This window comes from Mus caroli, chromosome 17, assembly GCF_900094665.2.
Source record: "Mus caroli chromosome 17, CAROLI_EIJ_v1.1, whole genome shotgun sequence".
Classification (NCBI taxonomy): domain Eukaryota; kingdom Metazoa; phylum Chordata; class Mammalia; order Rodentia; family Muridae; genus Mus; species Mus caroli.
In genome coordinates this window covers 66,446,353-66,473,131 of record NC_034586.1, presented here as the reverse complement: position 1 = coordinate 66,473,131, position 26,779 = coordinate 66,446,353, and the positions used below count along the sequence as shown (strand labels likewise).

The 26,779-nt window shown below is 43.6% G+C and overlaps 1 protein-coding gene across 6 annotated transcripts in view; it reads right to left on the bottom strand.

The window, feature by feature from the left end:
• Dlgap1 (DLG associated protein 1) overlaps positions 1 to 26,779 on the bottom strand; it is an 826,285-nt gene that overhangs the window by 311,340 nt on the left and 488,166 nt on the right. The gene's annotated exons all lie outside the window — the stretch shown is intronic.

Below are 26,779 nucleotides of genomic sequence, written 5' to 3'. Positions count from 1 at the left end.
ACATGGTAATCACAAATTTAGCATATCTAAAGGGCTAGGTTTCTGAGGAAAACATTTCCTGTTATGATCTTATGATTTTATGGCATCTCATGCCCACTCCCTAGAGCCCACAGGATTGTTTGTATCTGTCTTTCTCAGGTCAACTTCTTGGCAGCCTGGCTTAGTGTCCCTCTTATATCTTTCTGACGATGCACAGGCTATTACTATAGGCGCAGAGAGCATTCTGTAAGTGAAGATTAAAAAAACAAAAACAAAACAAAAGAAGCCAGTGGCCCATTAAGTCTTTAACATGTAACATTGTATCTTTTGTCTGTCACACCTTTCTGTTTGAAATTCTGAAGGAATAATTATAGCACCCAAACAAGCGTGCCTATCGATCATCTGCAGATCAAATAGATCATTGATGTGGGGAAACTTGCCCATGGATTTCTGTCCTCAGAGAGCTAAGTGTCCTGTAAACCGAGAGGAAGGAAGGAAGGCTCGAGAGATGGTTCAGCGGTTAAGAGCACTGGCTACTGCTTCCAGGGGTCCTGAGTTCAATTCCTAGCATCCACATGGTGGCTCACTACCATCTGTAATGGGATCTGCTGCCCTCTTCTGATGAGTCTAGAGACAGTGATAGTATACTAACATACATACAATTACTAAATCTTAAAAAACAAAACAAAACAAAAAAACCCAGTAACTAAGAAAGTGCATTGGCTAAATCTCGTGCCATCTTTTCTTCTGGTTGCCATGGTTTGGATCCTAAGCAGTCCCCAAAGGTCAGTGTGTTGAGGACTTGGTTGCTACCCTTCAGTGTTACTGGTAGGATACTAGATGGAGTCTACTGGGAGGAAGTTATGTCATTGGGGATACTGTGATCTAGGATTACAGTGTTTTAGGGTTTTTTTGTTTGTTTTTTGTTTTAAAGATTTATTTATTTATTATATGTGAGTACACTGTAGCTGTTTACAGACACACCAGAAGAGGGCATCTGATCTCATTACAGATGGTTGTAAGCCACCACGTGAACTCAGGACCTCTGGAAGAGCAGTCAGTGCTCTTAACCACTGAGCCATCTCTCCAACCTGGATCATAGTTCTTGCTCGTCTTAATTCCTGGCAGCAGTGGGATTAAACAGTCTTCCTCCACCATGTATATCTGCCATGATATGATGGTCCACCACATATCATAACCCACAGGACTAAGTGATCTATCGTGTTATCTCTCCAAGACCATGAGACAAAACGAACCTTTGCTTTTATTAAGTTGATTTTCTTGGTTATTTCACATTCAGCAAAGAGGCTCCCGACCCTAAAGATGTGAATGGAAGTCTCTGCTCATGCTCTGCTTATTCTGTAGGAGAGGTCACCCCTGCAGATCCTGCAGTGGGAGCTCACACTGACTTCAAATCTGAGCTCAGGTTGTCCCCAACTCTGGAAACAGGCTGTGGTTCCAGCAGGAGACTTTATTTTTCTTTTGACTTTAACATTGTGCACTCTTCAGGAGCTGACTGAGGTCATCCTGACAGCGTGTTTTAAACTTCTTTCTTTCAAAGCTTCCTACAGTACAAAAGTTGTCATTTTAATCATTGTTCTGGAAAGCCAATTCAAAAATGTCATTTCGGATTCTCAAAAGGGAAAGATAAATGGCCGGTGAGCACACAGGGTCGGATAAAATGCACACACTTGGCCTCATGAAGAAAGACACGGGCTTTAGAGAGGCCAGAGCTTGGCTTTTCCATAGGACACATGGAATTGTGAGCACGTGACAACACTGGCTCTCTCTCTGTCTAGGCCCTGTGAAGCTCCTCACTCTTTCATCTGTGTTTTAGTTTTCTCGTTGTTTGCTTTGTTTGCTTGCTTGTTTTTCTGTCTGTTGGCGTTTAGGGTTGAATCCAGTCTCCAGTTTCATTGCTGAATAGTTCAAAACTACTGATGAGAAATTTTAACCACTGGTCGTTTGAAATCAGTCTACTACTAAATGATGAATGGAGATACTCGCTTTATCTATATTCAATCTCAAATACAGTATAAAGACTTAATCATTGATAACACATGCATGCAGAGTTTCCCTGAGTGGTCCATACTGTGATTCAAGTAGCATCTGTTCACTGCAAACGTGGCAGTGCAGCCATACAGGGAGGAGACAATCCCCAAGCATCTAGGAATCAGTAAGGCTGAAGATGGCAGGTGACTTGCTCCTGCACCTCTTAGATTTCTACTTCTTTTTTTTTTCTTTTTTGGTTTTTCAGGACAGGGTTTCTCTGTATAGCCCTGGCTGTCCTGGAACTCACTTTGTAGACCAGGCTGGCCTTGAACTCAGAAATCTGCCTGCCTCTGCCTCCTAAAAATCACTATTTAATTACTATTAAATAGTTAATAATTTTGGCACACAGAAAGTCTTTTTGAAGATACAGCAAAGTTAAATANCCTGGCTGTCCTGGAACTCACTTTGTAGACCAGGCTGGCCTTGAACTCAGAAATCTGCCTGCCTCTGCCTCCCAAGTGCTGGGATTAAAGGCGTGTGGCACCACCGCCTGGCTAGATTTCTACTTCTGCCTTGCCATGGCCCCTAAGTTCTATCTGCCTGAAAGTTACAGTCTAGGAACTTTTTCTGGCCCAATGACCAAAGGATGTCTATACAAAGATGGTTTGTCTGGGGGTGGGGTGGGGGCTGGGGGAGCGCTAAAGACACAAAAAGGAATTCATGATCGATGTAGACTAGCAAAAGCTTATAAATAAAATGTTTTCCATGCAAGAGGTACTCACAGAAAAGGAAAGCCTAGAAAATCTTTTTTACGAACCCATGACAGCAAACAGAGAGATTTTAGATGTTTGTTAAATAGAGGTCCTTAGCAAGGCTATGGTGCAGGCTAACTTATAAAAAAGCTTCTCTTTATTAGTCATGTATCATTGAAGGGAGTCTTTTTTGTTTTCCAAATAGGGACCTAGCAGTAAAGGCAGAGTTGAAGAAACAGCTGGGTGGTAGAGGGCTTGCCTAGCATGGGAGACACCTTACCCTCAGTCCCTAGCACCTTAGAGAAGTCAAAGCTTGCCTTTTCCAGAGGACACATGGTATCCGTGAACTCATGTTAAAGAAATACATAAATGAATAAACGTAAACAAATGAACTAAAGATGGGGATGGTCCCAGGGGATCATCCCCACACGATACATTCTGGACTCTACTGCACTGATTCTCATCATATAAAGTTACCAGGAGAGGAGGCGTCAAGCTTGCCTTCTGCAGGAGCTGTGTCTTGGGTAGCTATTCTGTGCTAAATGAAATGTAAAACTGGTACAAGTTAAAGACATGGATCGATTCAAAAATGTGTGCTGTTGTGTCAATTAAATGTTCACTAGCCATCTCGATACCCGGACAGCATTTTCACAACTGTGAGCGATGAATTACACTAAGCGATGTTACTAATGATGTGCGCCAATTAAACACATGCAGTGTGGTATTTACCAAACTTTAAACGTGCCGTTTTCATCATAGTGAGATGCACCTACACTTCCTAAGAGGCTAACAGACTTCATCAGGGCTGAACACAGGGATTCACTTCCTTCTCCCTGCTTGTGAAGGGACACTGAGTTTTTACTAACTTGCCTCTACGTTAGTGGTTCTTGGGTCTCATATCAGCTATCCTGCATAGCAATCAGGTATTTACATCCTGGTTTATAACAGTAGCGAAATTACAGTTATGAAGCAGCAGGGAAATAATTTTGTGATAGGGGCCACCACCACATGAGGAACCGTGTTAAAGTGTCTCGGCATTAGGAAAGTTGAGAGCCACCGCTCTGGGTCATGGTAGACAAAGTCAAAACAACAGCACTGTGCTCTCGTAAATGTTTAAGAATGTTAAGTCTTTTTTTCTGGTCAAGAAATTGTCAGCTTGTCTCTTTCTATAGAAGATCTTATGCTGTCTTTTACCCTCTTGTCATTTTAAAAACGAAACAGATCAATATGTGGTTAGAAATTACAGCAGCATACTTGGCGGCTTCCTGTTGAGCAAGGCAGATGACGTAACATCCTAATGCCATTGACCATGCATAGATAACTGTGGCCTACACCTACCTACCATGAGTTCTCTTCCTGCAACCTTCATACCTTTCCTTTTCTAGCACACTTCTCTCTGGGACTCCTGTTTATGGCCTTGCTAATTGATGTTTCCAAGTGGCTCCCGCATACACCACTGTGTCCCACCTGTGGTGTGGCCCACAGCATCAGTCAAAAGCATTGCCTGAGCATGGCTCATGTGCAAAATTTAGGGCTTGCTACTACAAACATGATCAAATAAATGTATACAGAGGATCCATACTGGCTGAAGGGGTTATGATCTCCTCAGAAAGAGATGATCTAGCCATGAGAAAATATAACTCATGGTTCTCTTTATTTAAGGCATCCTCGGGGAAGAGAGCAGCTAGTGGTTGAATTAGCTTTCAAAAGGGAAATTGCCTCCTTTGCCTTCTCTCTGAGCAAGGCTGCCGTGTGTGGTCAATGTGTCTTCCGTGGGGGTTTCTATGGCTACCGTGATTACCTCTAATTCTTTCTTGTTCGCTACGACTTCAAAATTATTCTTTGTTGTTCCGGAGGTTCAATTTTGCCACCAGATCTTACGTCCTCACGCTTGTCTTGGAGAATTTGTTGCTTTACTGGTGACCATGAGGTGAGCTTACTGAGACAGGCACATTGCTTTTTTTTTTTTTTGCTGAGTCCCTCTGAACCTGGAGCAGAAGTCTTACTACACAGATTGATAGCTGAAGCAAAGAATGATTCCGTATGGCAAAGGAAAATCTCTAGGTGATGTCTGAGACCCAAGGAAACAAACAAGCCAACTACATATTAGAAGATGCTGACAGGGGAAAATACCCCTGCAAAGAGAGTGATTCTTTGTTTCATTTGATTTCCGTGCACGTCTTTATTCAGAGCTGCTTGTCATGATTTTTCTTTTACCTGTGGAGAACAGTCACCCAGAGGCCTTGTGCCATCTAACTCAGCGAGGGCTGGCAGGCAAACAGTCACAAACCGTGTGACAAACAATGTGGGGGCTCCTGCCTGAGAGAACAGAGAGCATCATGCTCTGGTTTAAGAAGATAGTGGGAAGAGGGAAGCTTTACAAATTCTTACAGGGTCAAACTACCTTTTTTGGCATCCCTCAATCTGCCTGTGACTTTTATACCAGATTATCACATTCCACTAAGAAGAAATAAAAGACTCTCATATCAAAAAGAACAACCTAGTCCTCGAATAATGACCACGCTTCCCGGTGTCCTTTGATGTGCATAGGTGACTAATTCTGACTAATGGAATCTAATTGGAAATGGCATATGCTATTTCTAGAAAAGATCTCAGAAGTGAAGGTTGTTCTCTTTCACCCTTACTCTGACTAGAAGGCAGATCTGAGGGCAGGTCAAGCAGTGATCTTGTGGTCAGGGTGTGAATACTATGTATGAATGAGCATGGACAGAATACAGAATAAAGGTGCTCTTCACCATGGAGTACCTTATTAGCCTGCCATCTTGTTTTTTTTCTGTGAGGGGAAACAAACTTCTGTTTGATTTTTTTTTTTTTTTACCACTGCTCCACTTCCTTGAGAACTGCTTTCTGAATGAGACTGAGTGGCTGAAGCCCAGTCACAGAAGCCACGGAAGCCACGCCATGATGCAAAAGCATACCTTGCAGTTGAAGAGAGTGACATGATCTTATGCCCTAAAGATTTCTGTGCTTGTCCTTAGCGAATACATTTAAGGTAGGGGGTACCAGAAGGTTGACAGGAACAATTATTTCATGAGAGAAGAAAGAAGGGGAAGCAGGGACACCCTAGAGGAGTATCGTGATATTCTGGCTGTCAGGGTAGTTCCCCAATTTCTGGTCTCTCAGCCACATAAGGATGTTCCTACCAGTTTGAACACATCCCATACTTTTTCTAGAGACAACAACATATTCTGTTGAGGATCCAGCTTTCCCTAGCACCCTTTTCACGGTAATAAGTACATAGTAGATGTACTTTCAATAGAACCCAGTTCTGTGAGCAGCCTCCAGAGCTGTGAGCTAGAGAAGCCTGCTCTCTTTATCAGCACCCAGCCTAATGTGTTTCATTAAAGTAAAAATAAAAATGGATCTGTATACCTGAAGGCATCAGATGTTAGTGAAGCACCTTTGAGTACATAGTATATGAAATACTCCAATTATATTATTCAAAGCACAATGCTGAGCCGTTTTATACATGCAGAATGTACTTTGGCTTTTCATTAACATTAATTGCTATCCTAATCACCGTGGTTTGATTTTATTTGTGAATACCACTTTGAATGGGGGGCATTTCTCGCACAAAAAGATTTGGTATTGTGCAAAAAACAAAACAAACAACCGAAGCCTCTCCAATTTAGTCACAGTAGGCAGCAAATCATGATCACCTCCCAAAGCTTGTGAAAGGCAGTTTGGGAACAGCGCTGGAGAGTCAAAGGATGGGGATGAGCCCTTGAGAAAGGCTGGTGCCCCCCGCCCCCCCCGTTAGGATTACTATGGACTAAACACCGTGTGTGGAAAACACCGCAGAGCTCAGTAGAAGATTTTATGTGGAAATGACTGAGGTGGGAAATTGTATTGTGGCACATTGTCTTAGTTAGGGTTTACTGCTGAGAACAGACACCATGACCAAGGCAAGTCTTAGAAGGGACAACATTTAATTGGGGCTGGCTTACAGGCTCAGAGGTTCAGTCCATTATCATCAAGGCAGGAGCATGGCAGCATCCAGGCAGGCATGGTGCGGGAGGAGCTGAGAGTTCTACATCTTCATCTGAAGGCTGCTAGCAGAATACTGGCTCTCAGGCAGCTAGGACTAGGTTCTTAAAGTCCACATTCATGATATGCCTACTCCAACAAGGTCACACCTACTCCAGCAGGGCCACACTTTCTAATAGTGCCACTCCCTGGGCCAATCAGACCATCACACACGTTTATTTGGGCTAGACAAGAGGTAACTAGTTGTCTTTACTCTGAGGGAACCAGTGGGGCACACTCCTTGTGGGCTTGCTTTCACTGGCTTTTCCAGGGCAGGCTGTCTCAGCTAAGCTTATAGATGGATGCCCTGGGAATGAGCCGGAGGAATGTGATCACCTTGATCAGCAGTGGTCAATAAGTGTTCTTTCCAGGGGTACTGTAGAGAAGGGAATACCTTATCTTTGGGGGTACAGCTGCTTTCAGAGTATTGACAAGGGAAGAGGAAGAGCCATCGGAAACTGCCCCAAAAGTTGAGCAAAATTTGCAAGCCACTGCCTGATCAGGAATGCACAAAGACTAATGATGGAATAGAGCAGCTTAGTGGGATAATAAGCAGCCGTGATGGAAGGTGGGGAAATTGGAAACAAAGGCATCTCAAACAAGGCAACTTGGAAAAAGCCATGGAAAAGAGACAAATAAAAACCGAGTGTGCTCTGTCTGCATTTCTTTTCCTGCAAAGAATCTGGTGAGCATGCACTAGAGAAGCTAGCACACAGAACACACACACACACACACACACACACACACACACACACACACACACCTCTGAATAATGCTTCCTTTTATAATCCCCTTTAAAATTCAATTGCTTGTTTTCATCAAGTTTGTAATACAATTCTAATTTCCTGAGTTGTGAGGTCTCAATGCGCCTGTAGTGAGGTCCCTTTGTGATAGGCATCCAGTCAGCAGCTGCTCTTGGGAAGTTTTCTCCCACCCACAGCATCTGCTGAGGACACCCTGGCTGGGTTTGTTGAGGCACTCAGCATGCTTCCTGAGCTGACTGAGCAGATTTGAAAACTAACCTGGGGGTTGGGGGTGGGGGTGGGGGTGGGTATTTGTGCAGAAGCTTACTTGAGCGAGCCAGATGTTCCTTCCCTCTAGAGAGTCAGTGGATTTTGTGAGCTTAGGCAAGGTCAAGGCAAGAAGCATCTACAGGGGCGCTATAGGAAGGAAGAACTGTGTACTATTTAAGCTACAGGACAGTGAGGCTACTGGATCTGCAGAAGGAGAAGGTTTGAAGAGAAGAATCAGTCCAGAATCCATGACCCTCTGGGAATAAATAAAAGAAAAAAAATGACTCCTAAATCTTTTTGGTCTAGGCAGTCAGTTCCCTGCCTGGCGTGGCTGAGATCTAGTAGCAATTTGTGGCAGAAACACAGTAGCCCAGAAAAGCTTATATACATACAATAAAGGGAACCGCTCGTCAGAGCTGGGGTTACCACAAGGTGACTTGAAGCTACTGTAAGTGGGCTGTGTTCATGTAGGCATAGTGTGAGTTTTCAGCATGGACCCCATTGGAACTAGCTGAGGTGTCTTCTTATGGCCTCACACACACTACGTATTGAGTGTGTGATACCTTATACACACACATTCAGATTTTATATGCTCATTGGTGTCTCTTTCTGTGACAAGGAGATGGCCAGACACCTGGAGGAGGTGAGAGGAGCAGCCATTCTGTGTCTGAAAGACTCACTTTCCTCTGGTGACGTAGGCCTCACTGGCTTCTCCCGTTGTTCCTGTTGGTGGGACTCAGTCTTTTGACTCCTCAGCCTCTTACTTTTGCTTCCCTCAGGGGACAGTTTTTTAAATACCACACTTTAATCACCTCTCATCAAATGACTCAACTCACTCTTTCTCTTTGTTTTTTTTTTTTTTTAATCATAGCACCAACTTCTCTTCTCTTGAGGATTCTTACACCCAATCTTAAATCTGAAACAAACAAACTCATCTCCACTAAACATTCTAGAAACATGTTTGTGGGTGGAGGAGGATTTGTCTCTGGGTTAAAGACTTAGTATCACAGCTCCGACAGAGAGAATTAGCTCGCAAGGCATCAGTCCCCATGCCTATATGTCCTTTTATTGTTCTGGTATGGAACCACATCAAATCAATGCATATAGATCGATTATTTGTCAGGAAACTTTGTGTGCACATCATGCCCTGAGCATGGTAAAAGGAACTGAGGATTCTTAACATTTCATTATCAACGCCCTTCCTCCATTTTGTCTCAAATTCCTTTACTCTTGATCTTCCTGTCCCTGCCAGCTGCTCTCATAGCTGCGTCTACTTACTCAACTCTAGTCTTACCAGCCCAAGGGACACAGCAGGCCAAACGTCCTGTCATTTCCTCTACTCTGCGATATAGTTTATTGATTCTGGACACTATAAATCAGAGAAAGATGTCAACATGTTCGTGTCCCTTCACACAGAGGCTACCGAGCATCCCTGGAGATAAGACGAGTGTAAAGTCGCAACTCTACTCTCAAACCCTACTAGGAATACCATCCAGATTCTTCTGTGATGGCCATTCTGAATCCGTGTACCTGCTCGTTCCCGAGCCGATAAAACCCAACAGAGTAAAAAGGATCATTGTGCCGCCATTGATCATCTGCCAAGTAAACACTCTGAGCTATCAATCAGTACATTCTGGATGCTCCAAGTGTATGGTATCAGGTAGTTATTAAATAATCTCATGTGGTAGGTTCTCTAGAACTCTATACATCTCCAAGGAGGGTATATTCTAAGACCCCTGATAGATGTCTGGAACCTCTGACAGTACTGCATCCTGTATAAGCTCTGTTTTCTTCTTTGCACACTTGGGTTTAACTTACAAGTTGGGAACAATGTGAAACCCAACAACCATAAAATATAATAGTCATTAGTACCCTCAGCATGCGATTTTTTTCCTTTCCTTATTATGCCAATAAGTTTCAACTTTTCACCTAAAGGGAACACTTAATGCTTTCTATTTGGCATGCCCAGATTGCCAGTATCTCTTGCCCTTTAAGGAACTATTAAAACCTATAAAATAAGAATTACCAATACTGGGACTGTTTAAGACCGAAGCTGAGAATCTGTGACAGTGACTGAGAGATTAATGATCAGGTGGTTTATGTAGCATGAACACGCTGGCTGAAAGGACCACTCACACACGAGGAGCAAGGCAGTAGGCAAGGAATTTCAGAATATCACTCAGGAAAGCCAACATCACTCAGGAAGTCTTCACGCAGCACTTCAGGGAGTTGACTGTGGAGTAACTGAAATTTAGAAAAATAAGACTTGGCCTGTGGTGGTTTGAATGAAAATGGCCCCGTAGGCTCACAGAGATTGGCACTATTAGAAGATATGGCCTTGTTGAAGGAAGTGTGTCACTGGGGAGGAGGGTTTGAAGTTTCGGGAGTTCAAGTTAGGCCCAGTGACTCACTGTCTTCTTTTTCTGCTGCCCTAGGACCCAGAAGTAGAGCTCTCAGCTTCTTCTCCAGCACCATGTCTGCCTGCCTGCTGCCATGCTCCCCACCATGTTGATAATGGACTAAACCTGTGAACCTATAAGCCAGCTCCAATTATGTTTTCCTTTATAAGAGCTCCGGTGGGCATGGTGTCTCTTCACAGCATAAAAACCTTAGACAGTGTGTAAAGGGAGTTTTTAATACTCTTTGGATAAAGAAAGAGACTTTCAACAATTAAATGACTTACCCAAGACCATGAATTAGTAAATTTTGACTGAACAATGCTTTCAACTAGTATTTTATGACAATTATTCTTATCTCCTTTAAACACACACACACATATGTACACAGACTCACACACAAACACACACAGACACATAACACCCTCACATAGAGACACAAATTCACACTAATAAACACACGCCCTCACATAGAGACACTCATACAAACACATAGACACATATACACACTCATATAGAGACACACAATCACATACAGAGGCACACATTCATACAGATATGCACACATGCACACTTACACAGAGACACACACACACAGAGACACACATGCACACACATACACACAGAAACACATAAAAAGACACACATACACATGGACACACAAAGACACATACCCACACAGATACACACAGACACACACAGAAATACACAGAAATACACAGACACACACACACACAGACACACACAGACACACACAGACACACACAGACACACACAGACACACACAGGCACACACAGGCACACACAGACACACACAGGCACACACAGACACACACAGACACACACAATTTACTTAGCCATGCATACACTCACACAGAGACACACACTCACACAGACACATACACTCACATACACATAGTCTTTGGTAATTCTAAGAGCAGGCTTATCATATTATTATTTGATTATACCATTCTTAAGCTTTTAATTGTTCCCCTACATCCATAGAATACAATGTCAATCTCAATCTGTCTGTCCCATGGTAGGCAGCTCCACCTTTGCCATGTGCCTTGCGGACAGCCTTGTCTCCTGACCCCTCAGCCCTTCTTAGGCTCTGGCAAGGCTACAATACACTTCTTGCCACATCCTCAGATGCCCTGTGCTCAGTGCTACCTGCCTCTGCACAACTCGCTTGTGTTCCTTAAGGAAATTCTCATTCCTTCTTCTGAGTAGGTACAAACATAGCCTCCCCTGGAATATTACGTGGCTGAAGGAAACATGGAGTTGAGAGGCCTTATTTAAATTAATCATTTAGTTAAAAAAAAAAAAGAATCACATAGACATGACAGTCACAGGAAAATGCAAGTCAGAATCTCATCAGGCACTGAATAGTGCTGTCAGTCTGGGCCACACATGTAATGTGGCAAGTGCAAAGCTTTTGGGAAGAACATCCTGGAAGGTGCAAAAGCTAAGGGTTTCCAAGACACCCCAGTCTAGAAGTTTCAGTAGCGCACACTTCGGACTGTTCTTAGGGCAGTGTGAACGCATGTCCGTATTTTTAAATCTCAGTACTTCATCTTTCCTCTGATTTTGTTGTTTTTGTTTTAGAGACAAGTTCTCATTATGTAGCCATAGCCCTGACTGGTTGGAACCTGCTGTATGGCCCAGATTGGCAACTTGAAGCAATCCTCTGTTTGCTTACTAGTGCAGGGATTATGGGCATGCACCGCCATGCTTGGTGCCTCTGAAGTTTTGATTGCTTCCATCTCTGCCTTTAATAAGGCGTTGATACTACTACTAGTGCACTGGCCAGGGCCCCTGAGAACTACAAATCTGACATCTTTTAGTACTTCAGCTGAGACTCTTGCATGGACCTGCTCTTGGACCTTCCCTAAATAGGTCCACTGTCCCTCCCTGTAGGGACATCGAGCGCCTGCCTCAGCAAGGACTGACTTGAATGAGGTGTATGGGGAACCCCCCTCAGGTTTTAGTATTAGCCAATCTGCGTTCTCAGAATCTGCCTTTCATCTTGGAGATCCAGTGCTCCTGTAGGACAAGGGTGTTTCCAGATCAAAAAAGTTTCCTTAAGCTCTTCTTAATGATCCATGCGATCTTGGAAGCCATGCAACCCTTCATGGAAACACACTCCACTGGAGCAGCAGGTCAATCTCTGTCTTCCGTGTCTTTTGTGTCTTCCCCGCTCAGGATGCCACCGGTTGAACATCTCAGAGACTCTCAAACAGGAGTGTGCATCGGAATCAGATAGAAGACCTGTTAAGACCCTGCTGCCACCTGGACCCACTCTTACAGTTTGTGAGGTGCTTCCCAAGGACTAACAAAGTCCATGGTCAGGTTCATACTGGCCCTGTAACTGCACCGCGGGCCTGAGAAATGCAACGATTTGTGTTGGGAAAACATTTGTTGAGTGCATTTTTTTTGTAGAACTAGCATTCCTATGTTATCTTACTGGACACACTTTCTCCTTTCACCAGGCTCTGGGAATATCTGCTCTAGATTATTTCCCTACATGCACCTCTCCCGTTGCACAGCATCCAGGCATAGACGGGACTCACCAATATTCTTCTCAGGGTTCCACAGGAAGCCCCCCAATACACGCACTCAGCAAGAGTTAGCCACACAAGCACACGATTAGGAGTCCCTCGAATGTGAAACACTTTTTTCCCCTTCTAACTTGTACTAATTTATACATAAAACGAGATTCATTATTCTAGAAATGGCGTGTTCTCCGTACAGGTGCTACGCACACCTGAGCTGTGTGCTGAGCACCGAGCAAGGGCTAATGAAGATGGCCAGAGCCTACTCTGCAGTCTCAGCCGTTTCCACACACCGGCTGCAGCTGCCTGAAGGAAGCCATTCAACCTTTTTTCCTCTCCTCAGCAGTTAGGCTCTCGGGCTACAATAGTAATAATTGAAGGAAACCATTGGGGACATTTTTTTGTATCTCTGAAGGCAAAGGCCTTTATTTCAAACCCGGCTGCAAGTTGAGTTCTAGCCGGATTTCAATGCCCCTTCTGACCTCTACAGATTCCTACGCAGACCCAGTACGCATACGCACAGCTCAGGCACATGCGTACAAAATAAATATGTATTTTTTTAAAGAGAGCATTTTTCTCTCCCCACATGAGTGTCAGGGTGATTATCCTTCCAAAGAGGTGTGGAGGCTTCATTTCCCCACCACAGAAATGAGTAGCCTGCAACTGCAGTGGAGCTCTCAGCATGGGTGATCCTAGCCCGCAGCAGTGACTGTGGTCGATGAGCCCTACGCATGTAAGTCAGCCGAGAAGTCATCAAGGGCATGGGGGGTGTGGACGTTGTTTCCTAGTAGAAAGCAGTGCATTTCTGTGTTGACAAAACCTCTGCCGGCTTAGGAAATGAGTCACACGAGCCAAAGTCTGGGTGGCTCTGGCCCTACGTCTTACTGCTGATGTGCTGGGGTGAGGCCTGGCTGCATTTTACAAAATGGCTCCATCACCTGTTTTAAACACAATCAGCTTTCTACACCTTTCAGTGGAGGCAATCACTTTTGAATTATTTAACATGAGTTTTCTCTCAAGGTTTACTTTTGTTTTGAACTTGAGAATTAAGTCCTGGTCACTACCGAACTACATCCTCCTGTGATGCTTTGTCTATGCTCAGCCCAGGGAGTGGCACTATTTGGAGGTGTGGCCCTGTTGGAGTAGGTGTGTCACTGTGGGTGTGGGCTATAAGACTCTGATCCCAGCTGCCTGGAAGTCAGTCTTCCACTAGCAGCCTTCAGATGAAGATGTAGAACTCTCAGCTCCTCCTGCACCATGCCTGCCTGGATGTTGCCATGTTCTCACCTTGATGATAATGGACTGAACCTCTGAACCTGTAAGCCAGCCCCAATTAAATGTTGTCCTTATAGAGTTGCCTTGGTCATGGGGTCTGTTCACAGCAGTGACACCCTAACTAAGACACCTACTGTCACCAGTGCTGCTCTGGAGACAGATGATTCTGATGTTGTGTTTATCAGAGACTTGGGGTCTAACTAGCAACATGGCTTGCCTTTGTCATGTGCTGCTGGACACTGGAAGGAACTCATCAGGACATTGACCAGGGCCTGGCACTGCTTATTTTTCACATCAGATTCCACCTTTGCTCTTTCTCTTTTCTGTCCTGTTTCCGGTACTTTTAAGGACCAGTCTCCCAGAACTAGCATTTTAGCATCTTCTAAGGATTATGTTAACAGAGAGCCATTATTTTTACATTGTTCTATCTTTCTTCAAAAGGACAATCTAGCCCCTTCTCCAGTGCTAGGGACAGAGCAAAGTGCTCAACTAACAATGAATACACCAGACAGGGACACCTGCCAGCCTCTTGACTCACTTTCATGGTACAAAGGTTCTCATGGTGCCTTCTTTGTTCCCACTCCTGGACAATCTTTCTAACCTGCTAAACTCATGCTGTTTGTTCTCTGTGCAAAATGGTGTGCATTTCAATAACCCACCACCACCACCACCACCACCACCACCACCCTCTAGGCACCTTGTATGGTCAAGCCTCATCCCCACAAGCCCTTGTTGACCCATTATTTCCCTGGTTACAATCACTACATGACTTATAATTTTCTTTACCATCCCCATCTGCCCTCCCTTTATGATGCTGTATTCATTTCCTTTGTATGGGAAATGCTCTTTCCTGCCTCAGTCATGCTTATTCATCTTACAGCATTACTGTCATTGTATGTAGTATTTAGGTTCAGCCTAGGAACATTGCCCTTGGTTTGGTTTTCTTAGACATTAATGGTGGACCTCTAAGATTTGTCAATATGAAGAAAGCACCCTTGCTACTAAGGAATGTGTATTAAATTAAAACCCAGAAGTAAGATTTAACACTAAACTATATTGAACTGTGTCAGGAGTATTTTAAGATTGCTCCCAACCTCTTTGGTGGCCAGCAGAACCCTTAAGCCAGTCCTAACACAGCAGCATTTCACCCTGAGCTACTACATCATCTTGCTGTGTGTGCTTCTCTTCCTGCTCAGGCTCATAGTGAAGTGAACACAGCTAGGGTTGCAGTTTCAGTTCCCACAGCTATAGCTGTCTTAGAGCTAAGAGTTTGAGAATCAGCAATTGGGTGAAGAGAGCATGATGTCTCTACTGCAGTGAGGAGGCTGTCTTCACTGTAGTGAGTACACTGTATCCACTGCAGTGAGCACACTGTCTCCACTGCAGTTTTGTCTTCACTGCAGTGAGCACACTGTATCCACTGCAGTGAGCACACTGTCTNTGTCTCCACTGCAGTTTTGTCTTCACTGCAGTGAGCACACTGTATCCACTGCAGTGAGCACACTGTCTCCACTGCAGTTTTGTCTTCACTGCAGTAAGCACACTGTATCCACTGCAGTGAGCACACTGTATCCAGTGCAGTGAGCATACTGTATCCACTGCAGTGAGCACACTGTATCCAGTGCAGTGAGCATACTGTACCACTGCAGTGAGCACACTGTCTCCACTGCAGTTTTGTCTTCACTGCAGTGAGCATGCAGTCTCTATTGTTGTGAGCTAGCTGTCTGCTTTGCAGATCTTTCTCAGTCAAACCAGATCAGTCAAAGCACAAAAATCCCTGTTCATGGATGGTCTGTTTTGCATATCTCTTTAAGTAGATGTACTATCTTTTAGAAGTAAATAACATTTTTTTGGTCTGTTGCTCTTATTCTCACGGTTAGCCTTTATCTCAAATGGCAAGGCTAATAGAAGTGACGTTCAATTTCTTCGTAAACAATACATATATTGAAATGCATTAACATGAGTAGAAAAACAGTACCAAAAGCAATGCCAGCTAGAACTGTGGAAAGCTGGTGAAATATAGATGATACCTGTCTGGGGGGACATTGGCACAGGGCAGGTGCACGGTACATGTGTGTTTAATGGATTAGTGGGTCTCTCCATAATTCCCCTCTTCTTTCAAGTTTCTATAAGGTCTACAGTAGGACCCCACGTTTGTTCTACTACAACTAGACTTGGAGCTTCACCCCTACCCTACTGCCCCATGCACTAGTATCACCTACTTGTAAATATGCTGGGATTCCCTCCCACTTGGCAACAGAGAGGAGCCTTCAGACATTCTAAATGCTGGCTTAGGGATGTTAGATCAAGTGCATCACCCCAAGATCTACTGCAGAAACCACGTGGACAGCTGTGGTTCCTGGGCTATCTCTGGATAGCTGTGGTTCCTGGGCTATCTCGGGTCTCTGGCTCTCATTCTCTCTCTAAGTGGAAAAGCAGAATTCTTGACAACTTTGAAAGCCCATACATACAGGTCCTCCTGTATCCATAGGCCTTCCTAGCTGATTCCCAGGAAGTTGTCTGACTGTGCTTTAAGCCCTGGCAGTATTTTGCCTGCTTCATATCAGGTATCTTGGGCAGTTCTGGATGAGAATGGTATCCTTAGGCTTATATGTTTGAATACTTTGTCCGTAGTTGGTGGACCTACCTGGGAAGGATTTAGAGAATGTGGCCTTGTTGGAGGAGGTGGATCACTTAGGGGTGGGCTTTGAGATCTCAAAGAATGACATTCCCAGCCTCTTTCTTTCTGCCTTCAGCTTGTGGATCCAGATGTAAGTTCTCAGATGTTCCTGCCACTGAGTCTTTGTTCTGCCGTCATGGATTCTAACCCTCTGAAACCATACGCTCCAAAATAACGGTTGACTTTTCTAAGTTGCCTTGGTCATGGTGTTTAGTCACAGGAATGTAGCGTGTAGTTTTTACTATGCAGCTTTGTGCTCCTGGTCAGTTGCATGTGTGCACCCCCCACCCCCCGAAGTTATCTTGGTCCACAAATGGAAACACACACACACTCACACAATGCCTTGACTAACTCAAAGGCTGGGCACTTCTGAACCTACCACAGCTAGCATGCATAGCTCAACACCTTCTAAACTTACCCTTAACTTTGCTGCCCTGTTACCTTCTGTGGAGCCCACTGGTTGCTGCTGCCCAGGTTATTGGCTGATATTTCTTCTGTGGCTCTAATTCTGTTCATCTCTCTCCCCTGAGTCATGGTGATCCCTCCCCCCCGCAATTTCTCTCTGCATCTTACAGGAGCAACTCTAAGGGTCCCACCCCGTGCCCAGTCATTAACTGTTGGCATCTTTATTGAAAGATCAAAAACCAATCGGGGACAATGACCTTCAGCGTCTGGACACACAGATTCTCGATCAAATAAAAGCACCATAACCACTCCCCTACTCAGGAATAGAAAACACGTATTTCATCAGAGCTCCAGTGATACTGAAATGGCCTAGGCAATGATTTCAGGAACACTGTCATGCTTAGAACCTTTGGCAAATAACACAACAACAAAACCAAGTCATATCTAAAGACTTCATCCTGCTGATGAGTGTTGACCTCAGAGAACCTCTATTTGTCTGATTTCCAATCAAGACTTTGTCTTGTCTCCCCAGAACCTCATTCTATAGACCTGGACTCTAGTTGTCATACTCATAACTGCTCGTAGATTGCCATTCAGTGTGTCTGCAGTTATGATCATTAGAGCTCTTCAAATCAGGAGAGTTTAACGTCACATAATTCAACCATTTAATGAATTTGTGTTTTAAAACAGATCTCACAACGAAGCAGAGCTGTGAAGCACCCTTACTTAGCTTTCTACAAAGGAAGATAATTTATACAATTGCTAGGTGAGAGACCTCAAGTCTTTGCTTGTTTTTTAACATCTTCACAGGGTATCCTTCCTGGTTTTTCAAAATACCTTTTTGTTTACTGGCATCTTGTACATAAAGCATAAAATGAACAAAACCCTCCCCCGTATGCATTTGATATGAACGGTGTGTTCCTCTGGACTCATGAATATGTGTGAATGTGTAAGGTTTCTCAGAAATCCTGTTTTTTATTGATTATTAACATTATTATATTAATCTGTTTCCTTTTATGTGTAGATACTTAAGCAACCTTTAAAAATGTGTACAAAAGCATATAGAAATATACTTGTATGGCAGGAGGAACCCAAGAAATTATGAAAATAATTTGGATGTTATTAATACATATATTATACACATTTTCATTATAAATACAACATTGAGGTATGTCTACCACTTAGTATGGAGTAGAAGGCTCTGATATATCTCCATCCTCTGATAGATCTCCATCCTCTGATGTAATTCCAGCTTTGTCTTTTAAAAATGACCCATTCTTCTGACAAATTCTCCCTCTGTATGTATGTGTGTATGTGTGTGTGCATGTGTGTGCATGTGTGATATGTATTCCTGTGTGTGAATGCACATGTGACAGGGTCCATGCATGTTTGTGCATGTGTGATGTGTATTCCTGTGTGTGAATGCACATGTGACAGGGTCCATGCATGTGTGTGCATGTATGATGTGTATTCCTGTGTGTGAGTGCATGTGTGACAGGGTCCATGCATGTGGAGGTAATGGTAAACTCTGAACATTGCTCTTTATGGTGTCTACCTTCTCTTTTTATATTTAACTAATTAGTGTGTGACTGTGCATCTGTGTGCGTGTGTAACTTGCTGGACTCAGCTCTCTCCTCCACCATGTGGGATCTGGGAATCAGACTTAGGCTTTTTGGCAGGTAGCTTTACATATCTATGCATCTTGCCCATGCTTACCTAGATTTTTGAGTTATGATCTCTCACTGGCCTGGTGTTTGCCTAGTAGGTTAGGTTGGCTGATCAAGTGAGCCCTAGGTACCTTCCCATCTGTGCCCGTATCAGCATCAGGGTACTCACCATCATCATGATGTGCCCCATCTAGAGTACCTCACTCATCATGCCTGGATTCTGTTACTCTTGGAAACTGAACACCAGTCCTCAGGCTTCCGTGGAAAGTGCCTTATCAACGGTGCTCTATCTCCCCATTCTCTGGCAATTTCTAACAACTCACTCATTAAAGTTTCAGTGAAGCAGGGCTGTGGCCTGAGCTCAAAGTCGCTTCTGAATGAGAAAGGATCCTAAAATACTGAGGCAGAATTTTCCCCACATGTTCTGTTGCTCTTAGATCTCTAGGAGCACTCCCTAGGAGAAAAGAGAGACCAGCACAAGTTTTGGTGGTTTAACATGTGCCAGCCCATTCACAGACGACGGCTACATTCCATGTGCCAGCCCATTCACAGACGACGGCTGCATTCCGTGTGCCAGCCCATTCACAGACGACGGCTGCATTCCGTGCTGAAGAGACCTTTAATATTTTCATTCTGCTACTTTGCAAAATTATCAGATTGTTGAACTCTCTTTTCCCCACAGTGCTTGGAATCACACCTCATTCACGTAAATGTGATTTTTCAAAGATTCCTTTTTCACTTTTTTCAGAATGATGGCTCTTGAATCGATCCAGGGGACTCATGTATCCCTGCTGAGTCTTCATCTTATAAATGAGGGAGGGGACAGACTCTTTCTCTTTTCACCTCAGCCATAAATTTCCCATAATCGTTTGGAGCCATTGTGAATAAGAGGCTCTGAGGCTACGTTTATTTAACCTGGGGTTATAACTATCCAGTTTAATTAAACATTGAAGCAGATGAAGTATGAATGCCGAAGATTAATTTCTTACAAATTATCTGGAAAATGTTGCAAAGACAACTAGATGTGAGCTGTCAAAATTTTCTGCACACCATGATGAAGAGCAGCAGGCACTCAGTGGTTGCTGAGAGAGGAAGAACCATTTTTCTTCGGGGATGGGACCCCAATCCTAAGTGGTTAGTCCAAAACAGACACATATAGTTGGAGTGAGTAGGGTGTACGTTTGTGTGTGGTGTGTGATTGTGTATGTGTAGTGTGTGCATGGTGTGTATATGTGTATGTGATGTGTGTATATGCGTGGTGTGTGTTTATGTGTGGTGTATATACGTACGTGTATGTGGTATATATGTGTATGTATGGTGTGTCTCCGTGTGTGTGAGCATGCATATGTATGTGTGGTGTGTTGTGTGTGAATTTTTGTGTCTATGTGTAGTGTGTGTGTATGTACATTTGTCTCTGCATGGTGTGTGGTATGTGTGTATGTGTGGTGTGTGTATGTGCAGCGTATGCTAATATGCGGTATGTATGTGTGTGGTGTGTGTATGTCTATGTGTGGTGTGTCTGTGTATGTGTGTGTTTGGTAATAATTTCAGAAAAAGAGGTCATAAATTTGAGAGAGTGATAAGGATTGGGAGAAGTTGGAGTGGAGAGGGGGAGAGGTGGAACAATGCAGATATAGAAGACTCTTATGTGAAAATTAAACGTTTGTTTTTAAGAATTGCTTCAGAAGCAGTTGTGGATAACATGGATGTGCATAATATACTGCATTCAAACTGTGTTGAATGCCCAACATAGAGAAATGACAACCTAAGTTTCTAGAGACACACCGTGAATGTGGATAACAAAAGAGAGGTAACTGATCTCCAAGCATTAGATCTCTTCTTTTTAAGAAGACTTGCTCTCCAATGAGAGAGTTATACAGTTATGCTTTAAGTTAATGCTAAACATTTTAAAAGCATCTTTAAAGGGCTTTTCTTTTAACTTTTATGAATAACTGACTAGTTAAATAAATCAGTTAAGGGGAATTGTCAGTCTATGTCTAACTTAACTTAAAGATATTCAGGGTCCACATGACAAGTATGTTTTAGATCGTTCTTAGTGGTGTGTGTGTGTGTGTGTGTGTATGTATTCTTTCTTAGCTTCCTTTACTATTTGAGCTAGATTGGAAGGTAAGGCTTACCAGAGGTAGGGTGATACAAGGAGCTTGATGGACCTATGATCAAAACACCCAGGTACAGGAGAGACAGGCCTTTGGATTTTCCAGGACAGAGCCTGTGTCTGCAGTGCTGAGCAGTGCAGCACTGAGCAGAAACACCGAGGGCTAGTTCAACAGGGCTTTCTCACTAGGAAAGTGAGACTTGAGAATTTCTACTGGGAGACCAAAAGTGTTTTAAAAGCAAGGGACAAGTGTTACAGATCCATTAAAAATTTCACTTTTATCACCAAATAATTATCATTCATATTTACTGGGTACGATGTGATGTTTTGATACACGTTCGTGTTAAAAATTCAGTAAATCCAATGAGCACATCTGTTACCAATTTATTACTGATCTACTTTTGACTGAGTGTACAGTAAAAAATGTAATTTACTTCATTATCTGGTATTTTAAAGAACACAGCAGCAGCCTGCTCTGTTCTACTAGAATTTAGATATTTGATCCTATAACCCAGTACACCACCCTACACCACTAAATCCCACTTAACTTGACCTCAGTTTGGAAAACACCATAAATAGCAACATGGCTGACTTTACATGTAACTCAGGTCTCACCCCAAACACACCTAGGGCTCAAACCTGGTGTGATAGTAGAGTTGCTTACAAAAGACAGGTCTGGGGGAATATTCCAGATCTCTTGCTTGAAATCTCAAGGTTGGAAAAAATGGAAAACAAGAACTCATTAGGTTTGAGTCAAGTTGTCCTTGGTGAGGGGCCCGAGGGTGCCTTGTGGAGTGGGCGACCTCAGAAACTGTCAGGTCTTGGTCAGGGCATGAGGAAGGTGATGACTCTTGGGCAGGACTAGCAGTGCTAGAAACATTTTCACAAAGGCCTGGGTAGGGAACACAAGGTGTACCCCCTCCATCCAAGACCTAAGGCAGCAGTAGGGACCACAGGTATCTTCAACTAGTGGCCAATCAGGGAACCAGCAGGCTGGGCTCCCTGCCTCTCAGAAGATTCCAATGACAAGTCAGAAAGGGAGGAAGCTCCTGTTTATAGGTCCAGGGGCAGAGACTGAGGATAGACTGCACGTGTCAAAGATGCTGCGAAAGCCCCTCAGAATGACAGAGGGCATCCAGGATGACCAACCTCTTAGCTGAAAACCAGAACCCTATATGGCCTGCGACCCTGTGAGCACAAAGAGCGTTATGTGGTTATAGACTTAACTGGAATTGTCTTTGAGAGCTAAATGGGCCTTTAGTTGTAGAAAAAGAACACGTGATTTGTACCTGTACATTTCAAACCTTCTCTGCCTGCAGCAAAGGGATTATTTGTTGGTCTATGAAAGCAACAAGCAGTTCCCACTGTTAATTTTAATACATACCCAGTCCCAATGTTCCAGGCATTGTACTGTCTGAACACAGAATCAGACATCATTCCCTGCACGCTTGGCTCACTGGCAAAGTGAGAGGAACAGGGTATGCAGAGACAATGTGGTGGTGGTGGGGCATATGGACAGTGAGTGATGTGATCTCACGATGTATTATTTAGAGAGGATTGCCTTATGGGAGCTAAGATCTGTGTATATTCATGGTTGATTCAACACCTTGAAAACAGTGTACAAGCAGAGACGTTTCCTCTCAACTCTGGCTAGCTGTGACTGAGAGTCCTCACCAGTGATCTTGAAAGAAAAAAAATCAGATTCCTGGCTCTCAATCCTGAAAACTTGGGTTTTGCTTGGCTGTTTATAGCATCAGAAGGTTTCCTTGATGTCTGATGTATGCCATTTCCATAGAAGGTACTATGTATTTTTATAAATAAATAAAAACTCTTTGTAATTATTTTCTTATTTTGTGGATTATAATAAAATTATATAATTTCCCCTTTCTTTTCCTCCCTCCAAACCTTCCCATAGGCCCCTCCTTGCTCTCTTTCAAACCATGGGCGATTTTCCCGTTAATTGTTGCTACATGCATAGAATTATATATGTATATGCATACACATTCCTAAACACATAACAACAACCTCCTCAGTCTATATGTTACGTGTGTGTATGTTTTCAGGGCTGACTATTTGGTCTTGGATAAGCGATTGGTGTGCTCTTCCCTGGGGAAGACTCTTTCTCCCATTCTCAGCATTCCTTAGTTGCCTGTAGTTCTCTGTAGGGCTGAGCCTTCCTGGTTCACTTACTTTAGTGTGTCCATGTTGTTGTCATTGTTAAATTCATGTTTCAGCAGTCATTGAAAGGACGTTTTTATTATTATTTTGAGACAGAGTCCCACTAGTTTCCTAGGCTGGCCTTGAACTCACTCTACATCCTCTCCCCTCTCAAGGAACTAAAGCTGCCAGCCTGCACCACTAGGCCTGGAGGATCTTGGGTTTTGACTCCAAGAATTTAGGAGATAAAAGCCCATCATTACATTATGGTCATGCCTATCTTGCCTTTGGCTGAAAACCTTTTATGGAAAGACCAACAACTGGTTCTGATTGCTTAGTACAGGATCTACTTCACTGATTTTTGCTTCCTATGGCAAAAGACTGGCATGGCGGTGAACACTCCTGATCACCACCATGAGTTAGGTATTCCAGTGTGAACAGTAGTTATCTCCAGAGAGTGCTAATCAGTGTTGCCTCCACGTGCTGGACTGTGTTCTTTGTTTCAGCCAGTTCCCACAACTCAGCTATGTTCCCTCCACAGAGACTAGCTTGCTGCTATGCTGTGAGGAGCGAGGTTGACAAGGCTCCCTGCTCTGTGGGCTAGTGTTTTAGAGCTGAAACACACAGGTCTTTGCTCTTCTGTGGCATTGATTACTTAAGGTTTTGGAAGTACTGCTCCTACCTTGAAGCATCACATACCCCTTTGTAAATTCATGGCTTTGCTTATAATTTATTAAAAAATAAATTCTGCTTAATGCAAAGTCGAATGGTAAACACTAATAAATACATTTAAGGACATTTTCCTGCTAGGAAAGAAAGTGTTTGAGAATCTATCTATCTATCTATCTATCTATCTATCTATCTATCTATCTAGGGAAAGAAAGAGAGAGAGAGAGAGAGAGAGAGAGAGAGAGAGAGATTGAAGATCACACAAACCCCAAGAAAGAGTTGGACAGGATGACAATTCGATTTGAGTCTCTGACTCAGAATAAAGTTAAGCTGACTTAACTTTGATATCCCATTAATTCTATGGGTCACATTCTGAATGGAGCAGGGATAACAGGTGATCATCATATGCACTAGTCTCAGGTTGGTCTAAACGGGACAGAATGCGTACTAGCAATGCCATACACACCGCAGACTAGATTTTGAAATTACTGTTTGGATTTTTAAAGTTTTAAATGATTATTTATTTCTCTCTCACTAAGAAAGTAGTCAAATAAAAAAATAAAATCTTGTGTCAGTTCACTTTCATAGACATCTCCTTTTCCCAGTTCTTTCAGTGTTAATAGAGAATAGATAGCCAGTTCCTCCAACAGCAGGGATCATGGAAGTCCCAGGTCACAGCTGTCCATCTGTGTCATACACAGGCTGCAGAGTTTGCTTGTGGTTGCATCCTAGCAAGGGTGTCTTTTTGGTAATTTTTATCTTTCTGTTTGAGAATGCATCTCTATATTAGAGATAGGAAATTCACACACAAGCTTCTTCCCTTGACTAGATATACAGCTGTGTACTTAACCAGCTCTGAGTTTCCTGGAAAGAATATGTCCCTTCCTTGCCTTTAGGGCCAGCGTCAAGTCAGGGTCCACCTGGATGGAACTGCACTGAACTCAGTGGGATGTTCTTGGGAGTGATCTTTCCAACAGTGTGGAGACAGAAAGCCACTGCTGTTCTTTTCATGTATAAAAACGTTTAGATAACGGACCAGAAGAAGGATTAGATGCCACCGGTCTTCCAGCATTCCTTGCTACTCTCAAAGAAGAGATACAATACTGCTTTCTAGTGTGCGTGAGCATTGTCACGTCTATTTGAATGCTAACATCTCACAAGGGCAGAGATTGGAGCTGCTATCCCATTAAACTCAAAGACAGCTTTCTTCCCCATTCCTCTGCTCTCAAAGAAATGAAGGTAGAATACCACTGCAGGTAATTCCCCTGTTAGCACAGTCCCACTGGTGAGTGAAAGGAAATTGAGAGAGAGATTTACTGATTGAAGACAAAGCATTTTGTGGTGTTAGACCGACTACTAGCATTTTCAGCTCTGTGACTTCCTCCAGGCTAAGTTCAAATTAGATAAATAGGCAGACGGAGGGTGGGGGGTGGGGTGGGGTGCGGGGAGTCAAGTGTTTGACTCCATGACTTAAGGTAGTCAAGAGTTTCAAAATCTTCAGAGTGAACTCCAGAACAATCAAAAGTAGCTAGCTTCTCAGAATAAGGGCAACATTGTTGCGTAGGCATATGTGCCACCTGCCAGTGTTTGCCTGCACAGCTTAGAGAAGTTGATTTGGGAGCTGTATGTGTTGCAAGCCTCAATGGAATGGCTCACCCCTTCCCCCAACCCAGATAAAAGAAAGGGCTTGGAGCGATACTCATGTTCTAAATACATGAAAATATTGATGAAATGAGGATAGCAATCTTTCTGATGACATCGACAGAGTATTAAAAAAAATGAACTCCAACAGAGAGCTTAGTGGAGATGGACCATTGCTTGTTTGGAATAATGGGCGTCATGGTGTGAGTCTTGGTTTTGACCCATGAGGACGAGGCAGCTAAAAACTCAGAAGTTTCGCTTCTCCAGCTGCGAGATGGGAAAGCTTCAGGTGAGCAGAGGTAGAGCAAACCCATTAGAAAACTGTGGATGGAAAATGCCTTCAGATAAACTTGCATGCTGCCTGGCGACCAGAAAGTTCTCCAGAAACCTACTTGGAGCTGCACTGTGGACGGACTGTCTAATCCTGTAGGATCCTGCAGGATGAAGTCTGACTCGTATGGACATTTGGTTAATACTGGCAGAGTGTTCAGCTCATCAGCAGCACTCATTAAATATTGGTTGAATGAGTTGATTCTGCATACATTATACAAAATAACCCCCCTTTCTCGGAGGGGTTGGTGAAAGAGATGAGGTTTAGCAAGCACGTAAAGCAGAAGAGGGATCCTTACTAACAGCAGGCTACCTCTCTACAGAGATGCATATCCCACCACACATGCCGGCGGATGGGCAGACTACTCAGAACAGCGAAGGGAGCATTAGCTCATTTTTTTCCTGGTCTTCCAGGTAGTGCCAGGTGTGGGCTCCCTGTCATGGCATGGGCCTCAAGTTGGACCAGTCATCATTTGGCCAGTCCCACAAGTTCTGCACCACCTTTCCCCCAGCTTGGTAGGTAGACTGGCTCACTGTGAGCTAACACATGGTATGCTTGTTTATCTGAATAACCCAGAAAGCAAATGCCAGACATTTCCAGTTTCACAGAAATGGAGTCCAAGTTTATCTCTTAATGAGTCGATTGACAGCTCTTCTGTGAACCACTTCATAGGAACTGAAATAAATGAGACCCTGTTCTTTTTACCGAACCACTGAACTTCCCTCTCTTCAACTGCAGTCTGCTTGCCAAAGAGGTGAACTGATGGTGCCAGCAGGTTCAGCACGTGCTGGGGGTGAAAGTTCACTTAACATCTACTATGTCTTCACAAGCCCAACTATCGTCATCACTCAGGACTCTTTTTGAATGTACATTTTCCGACCCAGACCTACTGAACTGGACACCATTAGGTCTTTCAAGATGACATGCTAGTTTTAAGACCATGTATACATTAGTTAGGGAAGCAGAAACCGGCCTGAGTAGGGCCACAGGCCTCATCCTGCCCGATCAGCGCCGGGGTAGCTGGAGCGCAGGGTTGCCTGACACCCGCCAGCTACCCACGACCCCCGCCGCAGGATTTTGGGACTGCTGGTGAGTGGAACACAGCTT